Here is a 10,266-nt window from a genome sequence, read left to right as displayed (position 1 = left end):
CGCTATCGGTCTTGCACCTGTATTTAGCCTTAGATGCATCTGCGGGCTGGGCCTCGATCAGAAGGACTCGGGCCCCCGTGCAGCAACGGGGCGGTCCGGCCTCTCTTACGACACATTTCCCGTGCCGGTTGGGGATTCGGTGCTGGGCTCTTCCCTCTTCGCTCGCCGCTACTGGGGGAATACTGGTTAATTTCTTTTCCTCCGCTTAGTAATATGCTTAAATTTGGCAGTTCGCCTCGTCTGATCTGAGGTCGAGAATCGGGGGCCGGGCGGGGGAGGTGCAGCCTCGTCTCCACAGCTAGCTTCGCTGTGCGGTCTGGACGGGCCCCCCTCCAGTGGGAGGGGGCTCCCACCATCGCCGGGTCTGGCCTTAGGGGGTCTGGCCCATCCCTTGTCCCTGTCTGTGTGCCCCGGCACCTTTAACGGGCCCCAGCCATGCCGCCTGCCACGACTGGACGCCACAGGGGCAACCAACGGAGGGGAGACCCTCAGACAGGCGTGGCCCCGGGAGGAACCCGGGGCCACAGGGTGCGTTCGAAGTGTCGACGATCAATGTGTCCTGCAATGCACACTAATTCTCGCAGCTAGCTGCGTTCTTTATTGACGTGCGAGCCCAGTGATCCATCACCGATAGTAGCCGAGGCTCGTTCTCTCTGTGTCTCTCTTGAAAAGGGTCGGCTGGGCAGGCGCAGGCCCCTGGGAGGGTGGGGGACCGGCCCGGCTTAGGGTTTCGGAGCTTCCCCGCCCCTTTTGATGGGGGCTGGCCCTGCTGCTCAGGCGCCCTGCCCCGCTCCCGGGGAGAGGGGCTCGGGTCCTCGAGAGACCTCAGCACCACCCGGTACCCGGGATGGCCGGGGAGGGGAAGGTTTCCTCCCGGGGGCGGACGGTCGGGCGGCACGCGTCGGCCTAGGGGGGGAGCACTTCCACCTGGACTCACACTGTAATAACATTCTAGCTCTGTCACCCCAGGTGGCAGGTGGATCTTTAACCTGGGGACCCTTGTCCCTGAGGGTTTGAACACCCACCTGGACTAGCACTGTTTTTTGTAAATTATATACATATATATATATATATATATATATATATATATATATATATTGTCTGTAAATTGATACTTTTTTGCGAATTGTCATTCTGGAATACCTAGCTGGAGTTGATGTGTTTTTTTTTTTATCTTTTATTATTGTTATATACTTTTTATTCCAAATTCTTTTTTATTGAGAGATTTTATAAATCACAGTATTTAGAAACATGTAAACACTCACATAACCAAAGCAAGAATTAGTACATATAACTTACAAGTTGACTAACAACTGTTCTCCATTTTTGAATCTCATATGAGAAATTAAACTTAAATATGTTAAGGTTATCATATTACTGTTTCAGCTTCACATCTTTTAGGTGTATATAAAGGTTGTTTACGGTTACAATAGTTAAAGTCCAAGTCCGTCTTAATCAATCCTAGGGTGGTCTAGGTTTGGTGGCTGGATGGTGGCTTTATGATTTCACGAAACAATGTATAATGAACACAGTACTCACTTTCCACTTAGCACAGCACGGAGCAGGCTTACCAAGCCCAATATAGATATATGAAAACAAAGATGTTCCAGCTGGTGCAAATCCAAAAACCTTTTATTTTGCAATGTGGGATACAAATAGAAGCAACGTTTCAGGCCAACAATCAGCCCTTTCTCAAGCTTGACCATAAGTGAATATACAAACATTTAAATAGCCCTAATGGCGCCAAAAATTTGTGATTCAAACAGTGGCAATACTGCCCACTAATGTACAATTCCAAAATAGCATATATTTCAAACATATGTTAAAATTCATCCATTATAAATGATTAAATAAATAAATAATATAATAAATATATAATCACCTAGTGTATAATAAATGAATAATAATTTATATATGAAAAAATAAAAAAAAATAAAAAATATCAAAAAGTGACTACAAATAAATCTTAAACATTTCATGTTAATATCATTATACTAATAGATAAATCCCTAACGGCTAGATTTGGAGTTTGGCGGTAGATGGGCTGCTAACGCTAAGCAGGGTTTATGTCTAACGCACGGCATTGTTTGACTCCGGTATTTAGAGTTTAAAAAAGACCATCTAACGATGCTCCTAACGCGTGTATTTCACACGCGGAATCCTGCCCGCATTAGACAGTCTCCCATAGAGATCAATGGAAAAGCAAAATAAATAGCTTTTTTCACCTAACACTCGATCTCGCTATAAATACGCACAGCTCGGTCATATGACGCATACCACATCATGTACAACAATAACACGCCGCAAATGTCACAACAACAATCACTCAACAAAGCACACAAGCATTACACATTCACAAGCGGGGGGATTTTTAATAAAACTTAATACAGGGAATACGCATATGCGGGGGGATTTATAATAAAACTTAATACAGGGAATACGCATATGCGGGGGGATTTTTAATAAAACTTAATACAGGGAATACGCATATACTTTAAGATGCGGAAATACGCTAAATAACAACAAGGAAAAAAAAATACATACACTAGCAAAATAATCGCATTCAATATCACTATATATTAGGACAAACATACATATACAACACTTCACTAATAACACACCATCGCAAATTCACATTTAAACAGAATACTATTGGTCAATGTTATAGAAAACGAGCACTATGACATCATCGCATTCTACACATTCCACAAATACTAACTCCAAATGAGCATGCGCAAATTCACACACCTAATACACATTGCACAAATAATAATTGCTAATAAAGCACACATGAACACAATTTACAACGCAAATAGGTACATCATTAAACATTTACACAGGGTATATAAGCACCACACAAGCATGGCTTCTTTGACTGTGTTGCTGGTGGGTCTTTGGAGATTGGAGGTTTAAGATTAGAGAGTTTGTGCATTATTGTGAGTGAGTTAGTGTTAGTGTGAGAGAGTCAGTTGTTAGTGTTATCGTGAGTGAGTTAGTGGGAGTGGGAGTTAGTGGGAGTGGGAGAGAGTCAGTTAGTGGGAGTGTGAGTGAGTTAGTGGTAGTGGGAGTTGTTAGTGAAAGTTAGTGGTAGTGTGAGAGAGTCAGTTAGTGTGAGTTATTGAGAGTTAGTGGGAGTGTGAGTTAGTGAGAATTAGTAGTAGTGTGAGTTAGTGAGAATTAGTAGTAGTGTGAGTTAGCGAGCGAGTGATTTTTCTGTACACTTAACACATTTACACGCAAACACATTCAATACATTCATACACTTATCAATAACACTACAAACACTCCATAACCCATACCCCCTCATACTACACTCCATACCCCATTCCCTGTAGTCCCATTCCCTTTCATCCCATTTACTCTTATCCCATACGCCATCCCCATCCCATACCCATCCCCTAGTTACATTTAGTTTACATATCCTCCTTTTAGTCTTCTTCTTTTTGTTTATTTAAATACTCCTTACCCTCTTTGTTTTCTTAGATCCCTCTCACACTTTCAGCACTTATTTTGGCTTTTTAGTTCTTTATTTTGAACCCCTTTCATTTAATCACACTCACTTTTTGTTTGATTATTTGGGGTTTAGTTTAGGGAACAGATGGAGGGCAGGCAGGGGAGAGGTAGAGGGGGCAGGAGAGGGATGGGGAGAGGAACAGGGCAGGAAGGATATCAGGAAGGGGGGCAGGAAGCGGGGGTGGAAGCGGTGGGTGGACCCAGCCACTTGGTTCAAGATGAACAAGTGGCTGGGCCCAGTGGCGGACAGAGTAGGGCTTCACAGTCTGGGAAACAGAGGGCATCATCACAGGGGAAGGCCAAGGCGACTAGGGAGGCGAGGTTTTCGATGGAGGAGAAGGAGGCCCTCGTCGAGGCCTATATGGCCAGGTATAGGAGGCTGCAGCACCAGAAGACCACCCCGACTGAGAAGAGGAAGCTCTGGCATGAGATAAGGAATGCAGTCAATGCAGTGGGTGGCCGGAATAGAGATATGGACTCTATAAAACATCAATACCGGGACTGTAAGATGGATCTCAAGAAAAAGTTAAGCCTGGAGGCCCGACATGCCGCAGGAACCGGTGGCGGACCTGCCCTGGAAATCGAGTACTGCCGATGGGAGGAAATGTTGCGGCCCAGCATCTCCGAGGTGGATGTAGTCGGTATCGGAGGAATTGATACCGGGAACCTGCCATTCTCATCTGACGGTAAGCTCATTTAAGAATAAATTCACATACGAATGTATTTCAAGGGACACTATACGCAAACCTTTACTTTCATGATTAAGGTAGCGAATTCAATTTTACAAAACATTGTAATGTACTTATATTACCTAATTTGAATCATTCTTGAGATATATTTTAATGAAGAAATAGCCATGCACACGGTGAACCAATCACAGGAGGCAGCTATATTCAGCTAACAATCAGCATCTTCTAAGCATATTTAGATATGCTTTTCAGCAAAGAATATCCAGAGAATGAATCTAATTAGATAAGAAAAGTACATTAGAAAGTTGATTATAAATGTATGCTTCTAAATCATGAAAGATAAAACATTGGGTTTCATGTCCCTTTAAGGATCAGATTAATGCTATTACGCTGTTTACACGCATTCACAATTACTTTGCGGTTACCATCCAATAAAAGCGGCATCCTTGATCGCGTAAAATCGCCATCCAATAAAAGGTGCATCCTTGATCGCGTAAAAACGCCATACAATAAAAGGCGCATCCTTGATCGCGTAAAAACGCCATCCAATAAAAGGTGCATCCTTGATCGCATAAAAACGTCAGTCAAAACAAGGTATCATTGGACAGCCTGGCAGGTGACGTCTTAAGCAACATGGCGCATCCGCGATCGCTGAAAAACCGCAGCCAATACAAGGACTCAGTTGACAGCTTGGCATATCACTAAGAAACGTATTTATATTTTAGTAACTAGTAGTATGTGTCTAGATTGCTATCTAGGAATGTCACGAAATCATGATTCATCTTTTCGGACTTGACTGTCCCTTGAACTATAGCTATGGTGTATATCTTTAACCTTTAAAAGATACACATGAGAAATACATATGCCATTAATGTTTTAAGATATGTTTAGATTGTTTGGGAATAACAATAATGACACATGTATTGATCAAATTTATTCAAGTTGAAATATGGCCAGACTACCTATAGCCATATATGGGAGGAGAAGTATTTTTTACAAATATTTTGAAAAACATATTCCTCATATAAAATATGCGCATTACACACAGAGATTGATTTGGTTACACTTTTACAATAAGATAGAATAGAAAATGAAATACATGTGCTGTCAACATTACAATAAGATTGTTTATTATTAAGATTATATGTCCTTGTTCATGTAAAAAGGACAAAAACGCTTTAGAAATGGAAATACATTCATTAACAATTGTGCTCACCATCACTTAAAGGGACATGATTATTATTTATAAAAAGAGGATACACAGAGACAATACTATTTCAATAAAATGAACACTTTACAGGGATTATATCATTGTATCAATCCTCAGATCATTTGTTAAAGGTGCATCAATTCATGCAGAGTTTATAAATACACACATGGATGTGAAATTTGAAATATACATATATAACAATCTTTATATACATATATAAAACAATTACTATGCTAATCATAATCATGCAATGATAAATATTTTAGATAACAATATAAAGACCAAAATAATAATTACATTGGAGATGTTAATCTTAAAGTCATTTAGAATTGTATTACATATATGATTCAGGAAACAACATTATTTTGGGTATGTCCCTTTAAGGATCAACCATATAAAATAGAGATTTCAATCAATGACATGAATAAGGAGGACAAAGAATCGTGAAATGACATGTCTTTTATTAGTATGTCAGAAAACAACAACGTTTATAAATAATATGGTAAAGATCAGGAAAATGGAGACATATGACAAGGTAACAGAGTGCATCACAGTCCATGAAGAGAGTTGCCAAGGGCCACCATAGCCCCATTGTAGATATATGACAAGGTAACAGAGTGCATCACAGTCCATGAAGAGAGTTGCCAAGGGCCACCATAGCCCCATTGTAAATATATGACAAGGTAACAGAGTGCATCACAGTCCATGAAGAGAGTTGCCAAGGGCCACCATAGCCCCATTGTAAATATATGACAAGGTAACAGAGTGCATCACAGTCCATGAAGAGAGTTGCCAAGGGCCACCATAGCCCCATTGTAGATATATGACAAGGTAACAGAGTGCATCACAGTCCATGAAGAGAGTTGCCAAGGGCCACCATAGCCCCATTGTAGATATATGACAAGGTAACAGAGTGCATCACAGTCCATGAAGAGAGTTGCCAAGGGCCAGCATAGCCCCATTTGAGCCATATGACAAGGTAACAGAGTGCATCACAGTCCATGAAGAGAGTTGCCAAGGGCCAGCATAGCCCCATTTGAGCCATATGACAAGGTAACAGAGTGCATCACAGTCCATGAAGAGAGTTGCCAACGGCCAGCATAGCCCCATTTGAGCCATATGACAAGGTAAAAGAGTGCAACAGGCACAACAATAAACTTAAAAAAAGGCCAAATGGCAAAAAGAACAAAAACATCAACATGTGGACGGAGGATTCTTATCTGCGACCTTGGAGCATCTCCAGATCCTCCACTTACTGGTCATCCTCTTCATCGTCCTGTGCATGTCCAGCTCCAGATTCAGGACTTGAATTTAATCGCATGATTTGACGCAGAGTCAAATCCTGAACCCGGAGCTGGGCCTGCATGGTGTCGTTCATCCCTCTCAGGACAGCTGCGTTCCTCAACACGGCCTGCTCTACTCGTGCTATACCTTCTAGCATGAGCCATGCTGAGTCACAGCCTAAAATAAAGAATAAAACAAATATTAAGGATAATTACACAACAGAAGAAAAAATAAGCAAAGATACATTGTCATCATAAAGACAAATCATTCTTTACATCAATTTGTTAAAATTGATTCTTTACACATTAAATATGTTATTCAGACAGACCGAAATCCTTAAAGGGACAGTTTACTCAAACATGTTGTCCCCTTTAATTTGTTTTCGATGATCCACTTCTACAGCTTGAGTGTATGTAATCTTGTTAAAGGATTTACATTGTACTTACATTAGCAATTTAAATATTTAAATTATACTGTGGTAGGCACACCTATCCTTAAACATTTTGGCGTTGAGGACAAGCTGTTTAAACATATCAACCTGAAGAAATTACATTCCCACTGGGTTAGACAAGAGATAATGTATCAACATTTGTACATAAATTGTTGGATCCAAGTAGTGGTGATTGGTATATGTAGTGATATCAAATTAAAGGGACACTGAACCTAAATATTTAATTGTTGACTGATTCAGATAGAGCATGACATTACAAATATTAAACAATTACACATATTCTTTAAATGTTTGAATTGTCTAGCTAGATTTGGAATGCAAGAATGTAGGTTAATAGGGCAGACCATATTTGTTTATCAACTTTGGTTGTCCCTGCTGGTTGATGGATACATTCATCCAACAATAAAGAAATGATGTCCACAATTATTTTCTATTGAAAATTAATTCTAGCCATTTCTTTGTTTCAATAAAGATAGCAAGAGAATGAAGAATAATTGATAAGAGTAGTAAATTATAAATTTGATTAACATTGCATGCTCTATTTGAATCACAATAGAAACAATTTGCCTTCAGTGTACCTTTAAGTATCTTATAATGTGGATTTAGAATGATACTTACAGCTGTGCCTGGGAAGGACTATCTGACACCCAGGACAATGAAGGTTGAGACAGGGGGGAGGGATGGGATTGTATTGGGGAGGGATGGGATTGGGTTGGGGAGGGATGGGATTGGGTTGGGGAGGGATGAGCTGCTGCTCCGGGGTAGGCCGTACAGCTGGGGAGTGTTGAGTTGGGGTCTGGGCAGCTGTACGGCCCATAATACGGGGAGAGCGTTGAAGGGGGACGAAGGGACGTTTTTTAGGAGGGACAGGAAAGGACAAATGGGAAGGGCCGGCAGGGGTCTGGGCCGGGGCAGGGGTCTGGGCCTGGGCAGGAGTCTGGGCCTGGGCAGGAGTCTGGGCAGGGGTCTGGGCCTGGGCAGGGGTCTGGGACTGGGCAGGGGCGGAAAACAGATGACCAGAGGTGGAGGATCCATCTGAAATAAATAATACAAATATATTAACATCTCATACATCATGAAATCAAATCAACGCATTTAAAATTGATTATGTTTTCAATATACTTAGAAGTGTGTTTGAATTTCTAATCAATTATGAAATGAGGATATGGTATGCATATAGGCACTCAGATGAATATCAATGACTGTCTGTACAATTATAACATTATTATTGTGTTTTGGCCTGGAATATGCATGTGACATAATGATGGCATGAATTATAAATGTTTTTAAAAAAGAAAAAATCAAAGCATATTTTCATGCTGCCTGATATATAAAGGGGGCAGTAGTGTATTTGAACAGACAAATAATATTCCTTTTAAGTGCAAAAGCTGTAGACTTTGAATGTCTTCAATAAAATGATTTCCAATAAAGCAACATGTTGGAAACATGATAGATATATTTCACATACCATCAGACTCCAAGGCAGCCTCTTCCTCCTCCGTCACACATGTTATATCAATCTCTGTAAAACATAACATGTTGTGTACACGTTAAGATCACATATTATAACATATGTTACTGTTGATCAAAGACACACATCAATGTTGCATTAAAGATATACACACCCAAAGTTATGATTTACATCATTTTGATGGAGCATACAAATGACATTAGATTTGTTATTCTCAATGATTCAGATTTTCGATGTATTGTTTGTATTAATTTTAAAATCATAAAAGCATAGTACATAGAACATTTAAGATTTCTCATGTGTGTATCACTTGATGACTGTTGTCAAAAATGAACATGGAAACAAACATATGCTATACATCTTCTGAATAACAAAGGTGTAGACTAAGAAAGTTTTAATTATTAATCTTTCAATATTCAAAGAAAATTAATATATAATCAGAGGAGTAAATTATGTGTTTGTTTCAAATGTTATGCTTCATCAGAATCATGCTCATAATATTGATTGGTAGGAGAGTTTTAAAACTTTTTTGCGCTGCCTTGTTTGGGTATGCCCTAACTCCTAAGATATTTTCCCCAAAAATATCTAGTTGTGGTGTGCAGGAGGGGTGTGGGTTTGATAATATTGATTACCAATACTCCTTCAATGACATATAAATGAGTCAATGGACTTACCAGGAGACCGCAAAGGTGTCTCTGTGTCAGTGCTGGATTCCTCTGGGCTCCCCACACCAACTCTCTCTATGAATGATATAGATATATATTAGTGAACACATTTGGGATAGCAATAAATCACATCTGTATTAAGAATAATCAACTTGAAAATGAGAAGAATAGAGCAGTCATTAAAGGGACAGTCTACACCAGAATTGTTATTGTTTTAAAAGATAGATAATCCCTTTATTACCCATTCCCCAGTTTTGCATAACCAACACAGTTATATTAATATACTTTTAACCTCTGTGATTATCTTGTATCTAAGCCTCTGCAAACTGCCCCTTTTTTCAGTTCTTTTGACAGACTTGCAGTAAAGCCAATCAGTGCCTGCTCCCAGATAACTTCTCGTGCACAGTGTTATCTATATGAAATACGTGAACTAACACCCTCTAGTGGTTAAAAACTGTTAAAATGCAATCTGAAAGAGGTGGGCTTCAAGGTCTAAGAAATTAGCATATGAACCTCCTAGGTTAAGCTTTCAACTAAGAATAACAAGAGAACAAAGCAAAATTGGTGATAAAAGTAAATTGGAAAATTGTTTAAAATTACATGCTCTATCTGAATCATGAAAGTTTATTTTGGCCTAGACTGTCCCTTTAAACAAAAAAATGCTTGATTGAATCAAGGGGATCAAGAAATGTGGCACATCGAGCCATTTGTGCAATGTACAGTAATCTTGTTTAGGACACAACACATATTGATCACAATACAAAACCAAATGGATTAGTACAAATATGTAATCATGGTGCTGTTAGAGTATGCTAATATCTATAAAGTAACTCCAACAGTGAATATGTGAATTATATATCAATATTGTCTAATCCAAAGAATGTAAAGATGAATGAATCTATTGTTTATTAAAGGGACACTGACATGATTTATTTCAATCATTTATTTCACTGTTCAAAATGATTTAACATTTACTCCTATTA

General features: G+C 39.6%; 1 protein-coding gene, 1 non-coding gene and 1 pseudogene across 2 annotated transcripts in view; all 3 read right to left on the bottom strand.

Annotated features, from left to right (window-relative positions):
* Nucleotides 1-254, bottom strand: part of LOC128661948 (uncharacterized) — a 3,106-nt pseudogene extending 2,852 nt beyond the window's left edge.
* Nucleotides 1-10,266, bottom strand: part of LOC128661301 (uncharacterized) — a 324,509-nt gene that overhangs the window by 173,421 nt on the left and 140,822 nt on the right. The gene's annotated exons all lie outside the window — the stretch shown is intronic.
* Nucleotides 483-636, bottom strand: LOC128661833 (5.8S ribosomal RNA). Its single transcript, XR_008402631.1, has one exon. It is a non-coding gene; the product is annotated as a 5.8S ribosomal RNA (ribosomal RNA).

This window comes from Bombina bombina, chromosome 5, assembly GCF_027579735.1.
Source record: "Bombina bombina isolate aBomBom1 chromosome 5, aBomBom1.pri, whole genome shotgun sequence".
NCBI lineage: Eukaryota > Metazoa > Chordata > Amphibia > Anura > Bombinatoridae > Bombina > Bombina bombina.
Note: the sequence above shows the minus strand (reverse complement) of the source record. Positions and strands in the feature narration are given on the sequence as shown.